The sequence below is a fragment of the Vanessa cardui genome, chromosome 5 (assembly GCF_905220365.1).
Source record: "Vanessa cardui chromosome 5, ilVanCard2.1, whole genome shotgun sequence".
Taxonomy (NCBI): domain Eukaryota; kingdom Metazoa; phylum Arthropoda; class Insecta; order Lepidoptera; family Nymphalidae; genus Vanessa; species Vanessa cardui.
The window spans coordinates 1,434,663-1,452,976 of record NC_061127.1 but is presented as its reverse complement, the minus strand read 5'-3'; positions in this window follow the sequence as shown (position 1 = coordinate 1,452,976).

The following is an 18,314-nucleotide window of genomic DNA, read 5'->3' as shown; positions in this document are numbered from 1 at the left end:
AAGAAAACGCTTGAAAAAATCCCTCATTCAGCTGTTACGATATTTCTGGATATCTTTATCATGAGTCGAGATGGCCCAGTGGTTAGAGCATGCATCTCAACCGATAATTGTGGGTTCAAACCCTGCAAGGGTTTGCAGACACGTGCAGGTTTCCTCACCATGTTTTCCTTCACCGCCGAGCACGATATGAATTATAAACACAAATTAAGCACATATTTATAGTGGTACTTGCCTGGGTTTGAACTCGCAATCATCGGTTAAGATGCACGCGTTCTAACCACTGGGCCATCTCAGCTCATGTGCCATCTCAGCATTACCAGTTGTGATATGTAATATTAGTACTTCTTTTTCAAGTTCAATTTTTTTATTTTCTTATATTAATCCTACACGCTCTTCTGAATCAAAACATTGTGAGGAAACCTGCATATGAAATATCTAATTTTCCAACTCACTGGACCATTATAGTCGAATAATGTTGTAATTGACTTGTAATTTCTTAGAGTTGTATTAATCCAATTCTCTCCTAACTTAGAGAGGTATCTAAGTAGCAATCCATCTGATATACAAATTACCTCTATAAATACTGATCGAGATCTGAGAGCGTTTCCTTGTACTGCGTTCGTCGGACGATTAGTGAGTGACGGCCGAAGCGGGATTCGACGCTGAAAATTTCACTTTGGTAATGACTCGTTTGTTACCTATCTATAAATTTATTACTGCAATTTATTTATAAACTAGCGACCCGCACCGGCTTCACAAGCTTTGCTGATACTAATAAATATACTTCATAATTTGTTTAATTACGACATCACATTAGAAACTTGTTAGCGTTTCTTTACTATATTGTCCATGTATTATATACAAAAACTTTCCTCTCGAATCCATTGCGTAACTTTTAAGATCTAAGCATACAAAGGGACAAACAGTAGTAAGCGACTTTGTTATACTATGTAAAGATGCCAAATATAAACATTTTTTTATATTAAATAACGTTCCATAAATGTTCTACTGCTAAGAAAATTTGAGTTTGTATCTCCATCTCTTGTAGATATTTGTAACAAATACCTGAATTTATTTGGTTGAATAAAGTTTTGTTTGATTTTTAACGAGAACTTTACATAAACAACACGTGAAAACTCGAGTGTTTCTAACATTAGGAGCGGTCTAGTAATAATTAGGTCAAATATCTGTCTAACTGTATAGTCAGTCTATCCTTTGTTTGTGGATTGAGTTCTCCGTGACGTAAATTGAAACGTTAGGTACAATAAAGTAAAACATTTGAGGTTGAAAAATTAGCAATGTAATTTGCATTATCACAAACTTTTGTACAAATGAATGATTAAATATATATTCCTTGTATATATGTTCATGTAATGAAATTGGTGTGTCTGTTTCTTTTATTTAAATAAACGCGTCTTATACACGGTACATATACCAAAATAACATTTTTTTCAATTTTTGTCCTTCTGTATGTCTGTCGGTCTGTTCGTTCTGACTAATTTCTTGAACGGTTGGATCGATTGAAGAGACTATCATTGGCAGACAGCTGATGTATCTTAGGGTACAAATATAATTATTTTGTTAAATTCAAACTTAGGACTTAGTTGATATAATCTCTGTTTAATTTTTCTTCTATTGTTTTTTAATATTTCAATACACTTTTTGGAATGTATCTGCAACAAAATGGTCAATATTATTTTTACCATCCGTCAAATTTTAATCTAAATATGTGTTCGGGAACCGGAGTTATGTGTGTTTAGGATCCAAGCTATAATTGGAGGGTTTCGTAGGATTAGCCATATTTGGAATAGCAATTTATTCCTTATTGTGAAATAAAGAATCAATACAGACGATGATATTTTAAAAAACGGTTTTTATGAACAATTTTCGTAGGTCCTCTTCATAAAAGAATAATTGAGTCTTAATCGGTAAAGATTTATATTTAATTGATTAATAATCTCATGGGGCTATATAAGAATCATCATTTATGAATTTATCGCAGCGAGAAAACGGGAGCATCAAAATAACGCAAAAAGCAAGTTGCAATCCTAAAGTTTTCATTGTGAGTAGAAACATACAAGCACATCACACTTCCTGGCGTGGCATAAAATTGGAGAGGCTGCTGCTGGCACTTCATAATAATAATATAATGATAGACTTAAGGCAAGAACAACACGTCTGTGAAGGTTAGGAAAACTGATTCCAAAATTTTGTGGTAGGGCTTTATGCAACTCAGCTTGGGTAGATGTATCAACCAGTCATCAGATATTCTACCATCAAGCAGCTTCAATTTATTTTCATATCTATAGGACGTGAAGGTGGACATCAATATTTGTGGAAGTCTTCCTTCCTTACAAGGTATTTAAAAAGTAAATGTTACAGACAGTAGTAACCTCGATACCAATATCTCATACTATTGAGAATTGACTCATAATTTCAAAACTATGGAACGATTTGTTAGGAAATCTTTTTCCTGCATTATGTTGATTGGCTCATAATTTTACATGTTGATTTAATTACGAGACTCTCTTATACTTGTTGTTATCTTCACTTACTAATAATATTTGGTGGACATTGTTACTACTGGTGAAAAAGTTTAGTGACCATTGTGCCGTGAGACGACTTAACTAGAAACTGCTCAGTGCTTATATGCTTGGTCAATTATTGTGAATTTTGTGACTATTTGAATATTACCTAATTGCCTTTGCCGGAAACTGTTGGTTGTATGTATGATGTATATTTTTTTGAAATATTTGATTTAAATTTCGTTTCGACTTGTACATTTCGCTTTAAAATGATTATTTATTCATTGCAATGTTTATATTACTTTGATTCCCTTTGACGGGACATTTTGTTTAACTTTGCCAAATATAAACCAGTAAGGATATTATATATCCTTACTATATTATAAACCATATGCGACTTTCGTTTTATATGATTGTTTATTTTGGTGTGTAATATTTTTGGTTCAATTTTATAGGGCATCAAGTATTTTTTCAAAAAATATTTGATTAAATTATTGTATGTAGCCTTCTAAGTGCATTTTATTTTAACTTCTTTGGGCATATTTTTACATAAGTGGTATATTTTAATGCAATAATTATCGTAGAACGTTTCAATATAAAATGTTTCAAACGATGTAATTTAAAATCTCAAAAAATATTATTATGAATTAAATCTAAAAAAAAAGTAAAATAACAGCCTTTAAATTTCCCACTGCTGGGATAAGGCCTCCTCTTCCATTAAGGAGAGGGTTTGGAACATATTCCACCACGATGTTCCAATGCGGGTTGGTGGAATGCACATGTGGCAGAATTTCGATGAAATTAGACACATGCAGGTTTCCTCACGGTGTTTTCCTTCACCGCCGAGCACGCGATGAATTATAAACACAAATTAAGCACATATATATAGAGGAGCTTGCCTGGGTTTGAACTAGCAATCATCGGTTAAGATGCACGCGTTCACACCACTAAATTATTTCTAAATTATTCTAATTATTTTTACACACGATGTTTGTAGACGCATTAAGTTATAATATTATAGTCTAGCTAAGTTTTTGTTTCCCAAATAAGTCTATGAATATTTAAGAGCAACATTACAAACCAATGTTCATTGGTCATTAAGGATTTTAAGCAGGCAACATTTTAACCGGAGGAGATAAAATCCGTTAGAGTTAATTTAATTTATAACGATCCCTTCCTACAATAGTCATGTACCTAATCAACATTAACAAGGGAGGGAGTTTATTTTATTTAGTTTAAGAGTTTGCTTGTTTTAGATTAGTTGTTTTTGGATTGTAAAATAGCCAGACCTAGTAATAGGATAAGAAATTAAAATAAAAGGATTTTTATTCAAATTTTAATGGGACCAAGACCCAATAATATACTTTTTTTTTCTTTTTTATTTATGGTTAAGTTGGTGGACGAGCATAGTCAATGACGCTGTAAGAAATATTAACTATTCCTTAAATCGTCAATGCGCCATTAACCTTGGGAACTAAGATATTATGTCCCTTGTACCTGTAGTTATACTGGCGCACTCACCCTTCAAACCGAAACACAAATATACTGAGTACTGTTATTTGGCGGTTGAATAACTGATGAGTGGGTGGTACCTACCCAGACGGGCTTGCACAAAGCCCTACCACCAAGTAATATATGTACATCCAAAAAGTCCAAATCACATGATAAATGAAGGAGCTAATTACAACAGAACTGATAAGCTTTTGTTAGAAGGTGGTTACAAGACTGTCGTCACGGAAGTCATGATACTCACGAAACATCAAAAGTGAAGGTTATAAAAAAATGACAATCAAATACATGATCAATCTGTATATATGGAGTAAGAGATTGTCTTTAAGATAGTAAATATATTTTTCTTATTGTTACAATAATATGCACCAAAAGAATATCTAGTGTAACACGGCGCGACGACGTAGGGCATGAAACATAAGATACCGTATGACGTTACGGCATATGATTATTTCTTACTGGTCAGTTTCAAATTTAAACTGATTAATATTTGAAGTTAGACTTTGACAACTGTTGGCTGGCCAGCGCAAATATAATACAAATATCAAGACATTTAATTTTGCTTGAAGGACTTCTACTATACATCTAAAGGTATAAGGCAATAAACATTTGTCTTTAGCTACCTCTAATATCAACAATCTCAAATTAATTTATGTCAAAAACAAATGAAAACTTAAAAAATATTAGTTTTAATTAAACATATTCTAAAGACGTTCGTAATTAAAAACTTTTTGCACAAAGTAATAACATATTATTTTGCTATCGTATGCCAGTAAAGCATTCAGACCAACGGCTTTTCTCTGACTACGTTGTATAAATTAAGATATGCATATTTATGCAGCATATGCAAATATTCTTTACAATTTAAAAACATTTATTTCTCACAAAGAACAGATACGTTCACCTACACTGTGCAAAAACTACAAATAAAGTATTACTATTGAGCAATTTATAGCATTGTAGTGAAATATTATTTAAAAAATGTAGATCGTTAATCGATACTGTACACTAAACGATTATATAAACGTACATTGACCTTTACAGGTTCTTATTATCGTGATCATGAGATGAACCCAGAATTAATACATATAATAAAATTATAAAAGGTAATTATAAAATTATAAAAAATCTATACATGGAAGAAAATAAGAAAAACTTTATTAGGAGAATTTTATATGCGCAATAGAACCCAAAACTATTTTTTTTAGAATTTTTGTCTGTTTGTCTACGTTTGTTCACACTAATCTCAAAAACGGCTTAACCCTGATTGAAAGCGGGTTTCACTGTTGAATGAGCCAGTGTAACTATTGAAACTAGTAACATATCATTTTAGCTCCTAGGGATGGCAGCACATTGGCGATGTGAGTGATTGTTTATAGCGGTAATGACTATGAGTGGTGGTGATCACTTACCATCAGATAGACCTACAATAGTTTTGTTATGTAATATAATGCCAATAGTATGCCTTAACTAAGTATGTAAAACATCATGTCAATGAACAATAGCTAACACCCTGAACACAACATAGATAAGGCAACAATTCACTTTGTATGTCAGAGATAAGATGAGCGTATCAGCCATGGTTGCGGTGAACGTGTGCTTGACATTGTAATGCGCAATCAGGCTTCATCAGTGCCTTGGGATGCCTTGATAGCGAGGCCATGAAACACGCTGTTTGATTCAAACGTTTATACTGTGATCATTATATCTATACTAATATTGTCAAAGCTTCAGTAACTCTATCTGTCTCACTTTCACGCTAAAACTAGTGGATCGATTAATATGAAATTTTGAGTCCTGAGAAAGGACATACATAGGTTACTTTCTTGGAAACAAAGAGGAAATGCCTCTTTGTATACCAATTATCAACGGAGTATTTTAGGTTAATTTGTAAATAAATAATAAATAAAGAAGTAAGAGAAAGATGGCTGTTATTATTGTTATTATTGGTGGTAGGATTATTAGCAAGCCCGTCTATATAGGTATAACCTATTCATACTTTTTTAAGCCAATAGGAAAAACTAAGTATTGTTGACAAACAATTCAGTTCACAGTGCAGCACATTGGCGATGTAAGAAATAAAATAGTAAGGATTTGGTTTTATATATTATCAAATATTAAAACAATATATGATGTAAAAATTTCTAAGATTGTTCCACTAGCGAGAGAAGAATTTTATTAAGGAAAAAGAATAGACATTTTATCGTCACACTACTTCATTACGCTACGCAAAAAAGGTCAGTGACCCGTATCCGCCTTTTTTTGGTAAAAAAAAATCGTTTAAAATATCTAAGTATTTTTATTCAGTATTAAAGGAAATAAGAACATAGAATAATAATTATTAAATAACGTAGAGTCGTTTATGGAAGCCATGACATATAATGTATAAAAAATATTTAGTATAGAAATTTCTAGAGATGTATCCGTAGATTACAAGTTGTAAATGGTAAGCAAATCAAACTGGGAATATATCAAGAGCTTCGATTATAAGGCCATGAGAAAAGCTGTTAAAATCAAACATTTTTTTTACTAAACTCATCAAACATAAGGATCATATTTTTAGACATGTAGAAATTATTATGTAAGTGAATATTTGTTGCTGGACGTGAAAAGAGAAGAGGTAGGTTTTGATGTAAGCAAAGATTCTATGAATTTAAAGTACACATTTATATTTAAAAAAATGTGTTGTCTATGCGTGTCTACATAGTACGTTAAAATATATAATAATATAATGTTAATACTGCAGCTTCGAGGCCCCACGTCCGTGTCAATCAAGGCGCCTGGTTTCCATAATCTTGTTATCCGAAACACCACATCTAGTACAACTTGCAGGTGTCCGATTTCATATTAATCTTTATGCTAAATTGATTTAACTAATACTATAAAATTGATAGATTGTTTGCACGATTAGAGGAAGAAAATCTGACTAATAGCACTTATTTAAGAGATTAATGTGTTGAGTCTTTATTGAGTAAATTAAATTGGATATTTGATATTTGCTTTATCAAATTACTTATGTGTGCCCATGTTTGTGGTTGTGTGAGTGTATGCATGCGTGTATGAACTCTACCTTACAGTAGAATTCGTTTTGAATTGAATAGTCTTGTTTAAAATACCGATTGTTTATTCCTTAACTTATTAGCTTTAGGATGTTTCTTAAATATGTAAGAATGTTGCTACGATATATTTATACTCTTTTGCCGGTTTTGTGACGAAGAACGAGAATTAATATAACTTGTAATAATGTCATGAATCTTGTACATATTTGCTTTTATTCTCAATAAAATACCGCTGATTTTTATTTTATGCTGACATAGAAATTCATATTCAATTTTATGTTATTCAAATTACATGAAAGTTAATATAGTAAAACTCCCATTCCCGAGAAAGATCTCATCTTTTAAGAAGTTGCACGCTTTATTTTTTTGATCAATGATTTTTATTATAAAAACAAAATAAAGAAATTGAAACCCGAATAAAAGCATACTTTCTCTCTATTTAGTCAGATAAAAATATGGTCTTATAATATGTACATACATACCGACCATCTTAAGCTCTACTTGACCTCCTCTCTCTTAGGAAAGATTTTAAGTAAATATTCAAAGGGGCGCTTCGAACATCTCTTAGGATTATACCGTTCAACTGAAGATCCGCTTGCTGCATTGAAAACTTGATAATGAGGAGTCTACACTTTTTAGATTCTAATAAATCTCAAAGATTTTATTATGGTGTAGTGTATATAGCAGGAAAATTTACAAATATTTTCCGTCTGGTTATGTACAAACACATCTATTATTATACCTCAAAATATAGACACAGTTAGGTGGTATATCATTTGTTACAGATGCACATTGCTTCACTATTTACAAGGCACCTATTTAATTTACCAAGATTTTCTTATTCAACAACAACAACAGCCTGTCAATTGCCCACTGCTGGGCTGAGGCGTCAACTCCGTTTTAACGAGAAGGTTTAGAACATATTCCACCACGCTGTTCCAATGCAGGTTTGCTGAACATAAATATGGCAGAATTATTAAAATTAGAGACATGCAGGTTTTTTTTACGGTGTTTTCTTTTACCCCGGAGCAGGAGATGAATTATAAACACCAACTAAGCTCATGAATATTCAGTGGTGGCTTATCTGGGTTTGAATCCGCAATCATCGGTTAAGGTGTACGCGTTGTAATCACCGGACCATCTCGATTTCTTATTCGCCTAACAAGATATTAACTTTGAACACAAAAGAAACAAATAAGAACTTCGTAGTTTTAACGGATACGAAACCATGATCTTTATATTTTCACAAATTAATCTCTCTTTGATTTAAATAAAATTATTTATGCCTATATTTTTATTATGAAACCAACAGATTAACAGAACGTGATCATAACAGCGATTAAAGCGCTTATAGATTTATCCAGCGCTTGTTTGATATAAGCTATAGTAAATCCCGTCAATGTCATGAGATTACTCTGTCTAGCTTTTAGATCAGATTCTTAAGCTGTGCTTACACTAATTGAATGAGCTGGAATACGACAGTATAAGTGCGTGCTCTCTTCCTAAGACATTAAAACTGTATATATAATAAGTAAGATTATAATATAACGTAAAAGAAAAAATATTTAAAGCACAGATTAAAAATATAGATAAACAATTAAGAAACTTATTCGAAAGTGTTGCTTATACGTCTTGCCGCAAAAATAATATAAGACAACCGACATAAATAATAACGTCACCTGATCTAAAGAAGCATAAGAACTAGCGCGCCCTGGTAACTTTTGTCACGGTGACAAGAGTGACTTTTGTCAAGAGTGACGAAACAGTCACCGTGATAAAAGTTACCAGGGCGCGCTAGTTGTAACACTTACGTATCGATGGAAAAATTAAATCTTGATTTGTTGGTATGTCTTTTTGTAAGACTGTGTAGGAACCACCTATCACAATTCTTACGTCAAATAATAGCGAGAGTGACCCAGTATAATTGCAGGCTCAAGATATATAACGTCTTACAGAATGTCATTGGCCATTGATGTTTCAATGAATGTTGATGACCACTTACCATCAGATGGTCAACTTGCCAGCCCTCTTACCGTTTAATAAAAAAATATACTAAGGAGAAAATACTGACCTGCAAAGAGTTTTGTTAACTTACGTAATTCTATTCAATATAACAAAGAAATAGTCCGAAGGCAATCCATTCCCAAGGTGTATCCAAGAATTAAACCAATTGTATATTCGAGATCCTTTAGTAAAATACACTGTATACTTCATTTGAAGACCAACATTTTGTACGAAATCTGATTTTTTTGCTAAAATTCTTTTTCAAATTTTAAATATTCATACCCATAAAAAATGTAATGTTATTGAAAAAAATATGAATTCGAATAAATTGTACTTAATTCTTTATATATAAATATTCAATTGTAGATATATAAATGATTTCTCTTTAATCTTAAGTATTAAAACCTTAGTCGAAAAAGTTAAGACAATTTACATTAGGTTCTAAATAACTGTTACCCATTACTGAACAAACGTACAATTCACTATTGTTTTACATTGTAATATTTTAATTTAAAAAAGGGATCGTATATCCTTCACAGGTCATGAAATTTTAATATCCAGGGAAGTGAAAAAGGCAGAGGGTATTCTATTGAAATAAGAAAACCACCAAAGCATTATGTGTGGTACTATTATTTGTAATCTCAACGGGAGCTTGCTTTGCCCGCCCCGAGCCGAGGCGGCCCAGTGGTTAGAACGCGTGCATTTTAACCGATGATTGCAGGTTCAAACCCCATCATAATCGTTTGCCCATCTTACTTGATGATACGGCCTTAACCACGGGGCTATCTTACTTGAACTAGGCTGATTTGACGACCTCCGTGGTCGAGTGGTGTGTACACCGGTTTTCATGGGTACGCCACTCTGAGGTCCCGGGTTCGATTCCCGGCCTAGTCGATGTAGATTACCATTAGTTTTCTATGTTGTCTTGGGTCTGGGTGTTTGTGGTACCGTCGTTACTTCTGATTTCCATAACACAAGTGCTTCAGCTACTTACATTGGGATCAGAGTAATGTATGTGATGTTGTCTTGTTGTCTTATTTATTCTTAGGAATAAGATGATGTTACATAAATATTGTATACACTACATACGCAAGCACAAACTGCACGAATTCCTCTCTCAAAAATTAATCAAAATTAAAGGTCATTAAGAAAACAAATACGCACTTCCATGGCCATAATGCCCTCTACCTCTGCCTCTACTCAGGGTAATAATAAAAAAATCAACTGTAATCATTATATTATTGATTTCATTATGTATTTAATCTAATCTATTTTTAAAACTAGCCCTTATACAGTTTGTTGAAAAAAAAGAAAATATCTATTTTTAATTCTACAAATCCGATGATTACACATTTAAATAAAACTATTTATAACGGATGAATCGCGTATATTAATTATTTTTAAACATCCCGACGTTTCGAGCACTTTGCAGTGTTCGTGGTCACGGGCAGACTAAGATGACATTTGTCTATTTGAAGAACAAAGGAAATATTATTAACAACTACCGCCAACGATTTCTCAATTGATATCTTGAGTAACGTTCCGGTTGCACGCAGAAGGCACTAACTGTATCTTTAGGTCTTGCAGTCTGTTGGATTTGGGATTTTAAATTTTTAATAAGTGGATCCCAGGTGTTAGAAAGTCTCCAACCATCTTCTCTATTGAAGTTCGGATGTTTTTGAATTTCAATAGCCTCGCGTATCATTCTAGGAATGAATCTGTGTTCTCTAGCGAGGATCTGTGGTTTATCAAATCGGATAAAATGGTTAGGTTTATCCAGAGCATGTTCACAGACTGCAGACTTAGAAGAACGCCTATTTTTGACATCTCCTATATGTTCCTTGACCCTGGTACCGATACTTCTCTTTGTTTGGCCTATGTAAGATAAACCACACTCACATTCGAGTTTATATACTCCTGCAGTTTGTAACTCAGCGGAGTAAAATCAAATTATAAAAATTTCAATAATGGCAACACCGGGGAAATTCAAAAACCTGCGCGTACGTCACTTGTCAATCTGTCAAAACAAAGTTTAGATGAATCGACTATTGCGGTGTTAAACAAAGGCCTAAATTTTGCACCGGCTCCATCCAAAATACCGTTTGAAGACATTATTTGCAATGTGGAGGAGTGTCTTTTCAAAAATAACATCACAAAGGAAGACTCGGAAGCTATTCGACAGGACATTTCGAGTGTTTTACGTCGAAGCCGGCCACCGAAAAGAAACCTTACTCGTGATGAATCTATTGCACTGAAGAACTTACGCAACAATAAAGACATTACAGTCCTCCGAGCAGATAAGGGAAACGCGACCGTTGTGATGGATACGTGTGATTATAACCAGAAAATTTCCGCGATTTTATCGGATGTAAAAACTTATAAAAAAGTAACTAAAGACCCTACTAATAACATTCTTAAAAAGACATCCGCATTAATATCAAAACATCAAGAAAAACTAAATCTGGATAAAAAATCACTCGTGCCTACATGTGCAAAGCCTCCAAAACTGTATGGGTTACCTAAGATCCACAAAACTGGTGCTCCGCTGCGTCCTATTGTAAGCCAAATCGATACACCAACATATAGATTGGCTCAACACATAGCAAGGACACTATCACCCCTCCGAGGACACACTGCGGCGTATGTCAAGGATTCTTACCAGTTTGTTGGTGAAATCAAAGACCTTAAATTAACCAACAACGAGACAATGGTTAGTTTTGATGTCCAGTCATTGTTTACCTGCTTACCCATACAAGACTGCATCGAAATTGTCAAGAGGAAACTACAGACACACAACATGCCTATTGAATATGCAGAGCTGTTACATCACTGCCTCACATCTGGTTATTTATTGTGGAATGATGAATTCTATGTACAAGTTGACGGGGTAGCCATGGGTTCTCCAGTATCCCCCGTGGTCGCCGATTTATTCATGGAAGACCTGGAGGAGAGGGCTCTTCGCTCCGGACCTATAACACCTAGGTTTTATAAACGGTACGTAGATGACACTTTCACAATATTACCTAGTGATCTGACATCTGCATTTTTAGTACATCTTAATTCTATAAATAAAAACATTCAATTTACTATGGAATTAGAGGCAAATAATTCTTTAGCTTTCCTTGACATCCTTATTATCAAGAATCCTGACAATACATTAAGTCACACAGTTTATAGGAAACCCACACACACCAACAAATACCTCAATGGTGACTCGCACCACCACCCTAGCCAGTTAGCTACCGTTGGCAAATCTTTGTTTCAGAGAGCCCACCATCTCTGCGATGCTGAACACCTAGAGGACGAGCTACGTCAGGTCAAGCTTGCACTCCACCAGAACAAGCTGCCCGTGCCTCGCCAGCATCGCAGAAGCCGTATCAAGCCACCCACAGTTGAGCGACAACCTGCATTTCTACCATATGTGAAGGGAGTTACAGACAGGATTGGCAACATCTTGAAGCGAGCTTCAATTAAAACCGTTTACAAGCCTCATAAGAAAGTGAGCCAGTTCTTGAGACCTATCAAGAGTAATATTCCTTTACAAACTGCAGGAGTATATAAACTCGAATGTGAGTGTGGTTTATCTTACATAGGCCAAACAAAGAGAAGTATCGGTACCAGGGTCAAGGAACATATAGGAGATGTCAAAAATAGGCGTTCTTCTAAGTCTGCAGTCTGTGAACATGCTCTGGATAAACCTAACCATTTTATCCGATTTGATAAACCACAGATCCTCGCTAGAGAACACAGATTCATTCCTAGAATGATACGCGAGGCTATTGAAATTCAAAAACATCCGAACTTCAATAGAGAAGATGGTTGGAGACTTTCTAACACCTGGGATCCACTTATTAAAAATTTAAAATCCCAAATCCAACAGACTGCAAGACCTAAAGATACAGTTAGTGCCTTCTGCGTGCAACCGGAACGTTACTCAAGATATCAATTGAGAAATCGTTGGCGGTAGTTGTTAATAATATTTCCTTTGTTCTTCAAATAGACAAATGTCATCTTAGTCTGCCCGTGACCACGAACACTGCAAAGTGCTCGAAACGTCGGGATGTTTAAAAATAATTAATATACGCGATTCATCCGTTATAAATAGTTTTATTTAAATCTACAAATCCGTTCTACTTCGTAAAAATTATTTTATACGATGCAGTAAAACTTTTATTTTACTTAATTAATATCTCTGCTGACTCAAAATATATCAGATTTTATTTCATATTCTTTATTATTTCATTCCAGGCATAAAACAGTCGCAAAATAAACAATTCAGTAATTTGGCGCCAAACTAGACAATTGCTATCAAATATTCAGCTGTCTAAAAGCGTTCTGGTGTTCTTTACAATTGAAACAATCACTTCGATAATTGCTCTTATTATAAATGTTTTCGAACGTAAATTGTTTTTAAAAAGAAAAAATGTTTTATTTTTTTTTAAATTATGTTTTTTGGTGCTTATAGGATTTGTAGCCGCCAAGTCAGTCAAGTCAACATAGTCGACATGGCTCAGTGGTTATAACACGTGCATTTTAATCGATGATTGCGGGTTCAAACCTAGGCAAGCACTGATTGGTTGATTGATTGATTATTTATTTTCATAATTTATCTCGAGCTCGGCGGTTAAGGAAAACATTGTTAGGAAAACTGCATGTGTCTAATTTCATCGAAATTCTGCCACATTTGTATTCCACCAACCTGCATTGGAACAGCGTGGTGCCAGGTTAACAGGTTTACAAATCAGAGTAAAGTGAGGAAATGAAAGTAGACACGTTTTTTTTCGTAATATGCTCATATGCGTTTCAAAGTATTACGAATTTAACAACATTTACAGATCACATATAGATCACACCAGTTCGTCGGGCAGATAGATAAAGTCAAATACAAATAAAATAAAGTAAAATACAAAGCAAAGTAACCATGGTAACGGAAAGAGTAGGAAACACAAAAGAGGTCCGCCATCGTCCGGCTGGCCTCCTTTGAAATATTACGGTATATTTTCTTAAAATTTTCAATTACATTTTGAACAATCGAATTTCTACTACTGGTATAACACGAATATCCATAAATACACATATGTAAACATTATTACGATATACTTAAGAATATTTGACACAGTTAAAGTATACGTAGAGAAGTATAACAACAACAACCAAAACAGCTGTAAATTTCCCACTGGTGGGCTAAGGCCTCCTCTCCCTATAAGGAGAAGGTTTGGAACATATTCTACCTCGCTGTTATTGAAACAACGGGTTAGTGGAATACGCATGTGGCAGTATTTCGATGAAATTAGACACATGTAGGTTTTCTCACGATATTTTCCTTCACCGCCGAGCACGTGATGAATTTAATAAGACAAAGCTAAGCACATGAATATTCAGTAGTGCGTGCCTGGATTTGAACACGCAAACATCGGTTAAGATGCATGCGTTCTATGGGGCCATCTCGGCTCTTAGAGCAGAGAAGTGCAGAAAGTTTATATTTGTATAACAAACAATCGGAGGGTATCCCATCATTATAGATAATTATGAAACAATTACTTATTAGTCGATAACATATATCCACAAAGTTTGTATCATCGAGATATTTCGATATTAAAACCATAAAACCAAAATAATAATCAGCCAACCCTATACTATACCTATCAAAAAACAATACGAGAATACTTTAAGAAATGTTTATTACAAATTACCTTTTATACGATATTTACTGGGTCAATCAAGATGCTCGTATCGCTTCTTTCTTTTGATTGTTGAAGCGTGTGCCTGTGGCTGACACCGGCTCCAAATATAGCAATAATTATAACTACCTTATATAATCGTAAATCGACTTTTAAGTAGTCTAATATTTTTCATTTCATTTTACCTAGGAGGACTCTCAAAAATGTGTTAAATATGCAATTATTTTTATTACTTTTTAGTGCATTTCAATTTGTTTCAAAATACTGTTTCGTTTGAAGTCGGTTTTTCTTTTTGTTAAAATTTTATTTATTATTATGTGAATATGATCTTAACACAAACGTTACAATGTGTAATACTATGACGTATACGATATTCGTCAATTTGACACGTCGTTTTTTTTTTTCTCGGGTTGAATGACATGAGAATCAATAGCGACGAATAGCGTCGAATTGCGCGATAGAGAGCTATTTCTATTGGTTGTGTAAATCGTCAGTAATCGGTTTTACGAATTTTGCCGATGCTACATCTAAGTTGTGTCGTAATATTCTGTAGAAACTTATCCACACTCAATTATAATTTAAAGTTAATAAGAAATAATATGTTATATAAAAATTAAAGACCGTATCGCAATAAATTATTTGTAAAGCGAAGCCGGGTTTTCATGTACCTTGTAAATAATATGCATTAGAAATGTATGAAATTAATTAAAAAATATAACAATACGTTAGACACATATGTATATTGTATACACATATATATATTATGTAACTAAAAGCTTATGTACTCATGCTATCAATATTACACATGTCATGTGATGTCAAAATTAAAAATCAATGTCGCTTTTGAAATTTGTTAATATTTTTTTTTTAATTTTAACAATGAGCAATAACAACTAATCGTATTTATAAAAACATAACTACACGGGTAATAAATTATGGTTACTGAACTAAAATAACGATAAATAAAAATATATGCCTAATAAAACAATCATACTATCCCATCATTATAAATGAAAAAAATGTTGTTTGTCTGTTTATTGGCCAATCTTCTAAACAGAATTTGAAGAAACTGCACGGAAACATAGGCTACTATTTATATCCAAAACCTGATGGAATATTGCTCATTAGCTCCCCCACTTACTAGCTACCCTTAAACGATCTAACCTCTAATTTCAAATAGTTATTTTTAGATAGGCGTGTCATCGACCGAGTAACGTATCGCAAATGGTCGTGGTTTAATGTGAAGTGATACGCAATTTTTGTACTTTGAAAGTCATTGCTGACACTGGTTCAGAAGTCGACTGCTTCGTCATGGGATTGGGACACACTTATTTATTTTAATATTAAATATTATTATATCTATAAATTGTGTATTTATATTTGGAATTATGATATACTACGACAAAGTATCCGAAAGTATGGTATTGACAAAATATCTGAAACCAATAATTGCGAATTTTAAAGGAAAGAGTGAGAGACTCATTCCTTGAAGACCGGCAACGCATCTGTAACCCCCTTCTGTTGCAAATATCCATGGGAGGTCATGCTTCCTAACGAGTGAGTATCCTTCTCGTTTGTCACCTGCTACTGTACTTAAACATTTTTATCATTAATACTATAAATAATCCAGCTGTCCAATATTAAGGTACTGGATGCACCTGTCATTTTTATGTCCCCGGTAATTCTGTATGTAACAGGAAATATAATAACTAACTTAAAGCTTTTTTTTTGTTTTGTTTAATATTTTATTAATAAAGTTTTAAGATATTTTTACAATATGGGTCAAAGGATGAAAATAAAAATAAAATACTTTTTATTTTATTTTAAAATAGATTATCAATCTCATTGTGTCTCAATCCTATGTTTCCCTAACCGCTTGGGCGGTGACTTTCAGTTTTGGAGGACGTTCTCGACTGAAAAAGGTTTCCAAGAAATGGATGTTGGAGTTCTAAGTTTGAAATACGCATTTACCTTTTCGAGCGACTTTAAAAGACAATCTCCACGTTGAATTTCCTTATCAATGATAAATAAATAAAACCATAAAATAAGTTTAATGAGTAAGTTTATCATTAAGCACGTAGCACTTTTTTCACCTAAGAAAACGTATGTAATATTAAAAAGACGTTTTTTTGTTTTTTTTTTAGGGCTATTCTCTACCACGTACATTTTCTTTTATTATTATTCTTAGGGGAATTAATGATTGAATTTTTCAATGATATATAATATTCAGTAGGCGAAATTTATATGATTCACGAGTGCTCTACGGTATAAATTATAATAATATAATTTACAATAAGAAACTTCATCATAACAAACTGTGCACGCGCATTGCTAAAATTAAATAATGAAAGAAGTATTGCTTTAAATTTTAATTCCATTTTCAAATTTATAATTTAAAACAAGGCCCTAAACTACAAACAATTCCCTCAAATGCAAATCCCGAATGAATAATAATCCGGACAAACAGTTCCAATTCAATAGGCATGTCTCGGATAATACGTATTGTATACAATAACTACACCCATTTGTGTACGATATCCGATCTGTATCCATACAATATTTTATACCAAAATATCGAAGGCTCCATTACTTAAAACGACGATAATACTTAATACTATACTTAATACATATGACCTTTTGTATTAACGAGAAGTGTTACAATAAATTGTTATATTGGAACCCAAGTCAAATATTAGGCTGCAATATATTCTCTAAGTTATAAGAAGAAAAGTTGTTTTATGTAGTTATTAATAAATGTCAGGACTGACCATTGAACTTGGCACCCGTTTAGATCTCACTTCTTTTGTCCTTGAAGTCAACAACCAAGGCCTATATAATAATATTGAACTTGGCTGTCGTTTCACATTTAGGTTTTTGATGATTACCTAAATACGATTACGTATAAAATTTCAAAACTATCGTTCAGGATAAAGAATCTATTAGTTATTAATTACCTTACAGTTCACTTAACAAAGAGCAATGCATATACGAACCGACGAAGACCTTCGTGGTCGAGTGGTGTGTACATCAGTTTTTATGATTACGCCACTCCGAGGTCCCGGGTTCGATTCCCAGTTAGGTCGATGTAGATTATCATTAGTTTTCTTAGTTGTATAGGGTCTGGATGTTTGTACCATCGTAACTTCTGATTTCCATGACGCAAGTACTTTAGGTACTTACATTGAGACCAGCGTAATATATGTGATGCTGTGTCATATTTATTTATATAACTTATATACAAAGTTGATGTTAGTGGTATTAGTACATCCCTTGATAACAACATATGTATGTAACATAACATATGTATATCAATGGATATCAATGAATATCCATTTTGACCCATAAAAGATAAAAAAATGACACAATAATCGTTTGAGTAGATATACAGTGATAACGTTACAATAAAACAAATAAGCTATAATCAGGATTTGTATATTACACGAAATAACACAAACGTTTTTTTTTTCTTTTCAAACATCTCATATCTCTTTTCAGTGAATGCACATTTAAGTCCAATTCGCCGAAATTCAGATAGA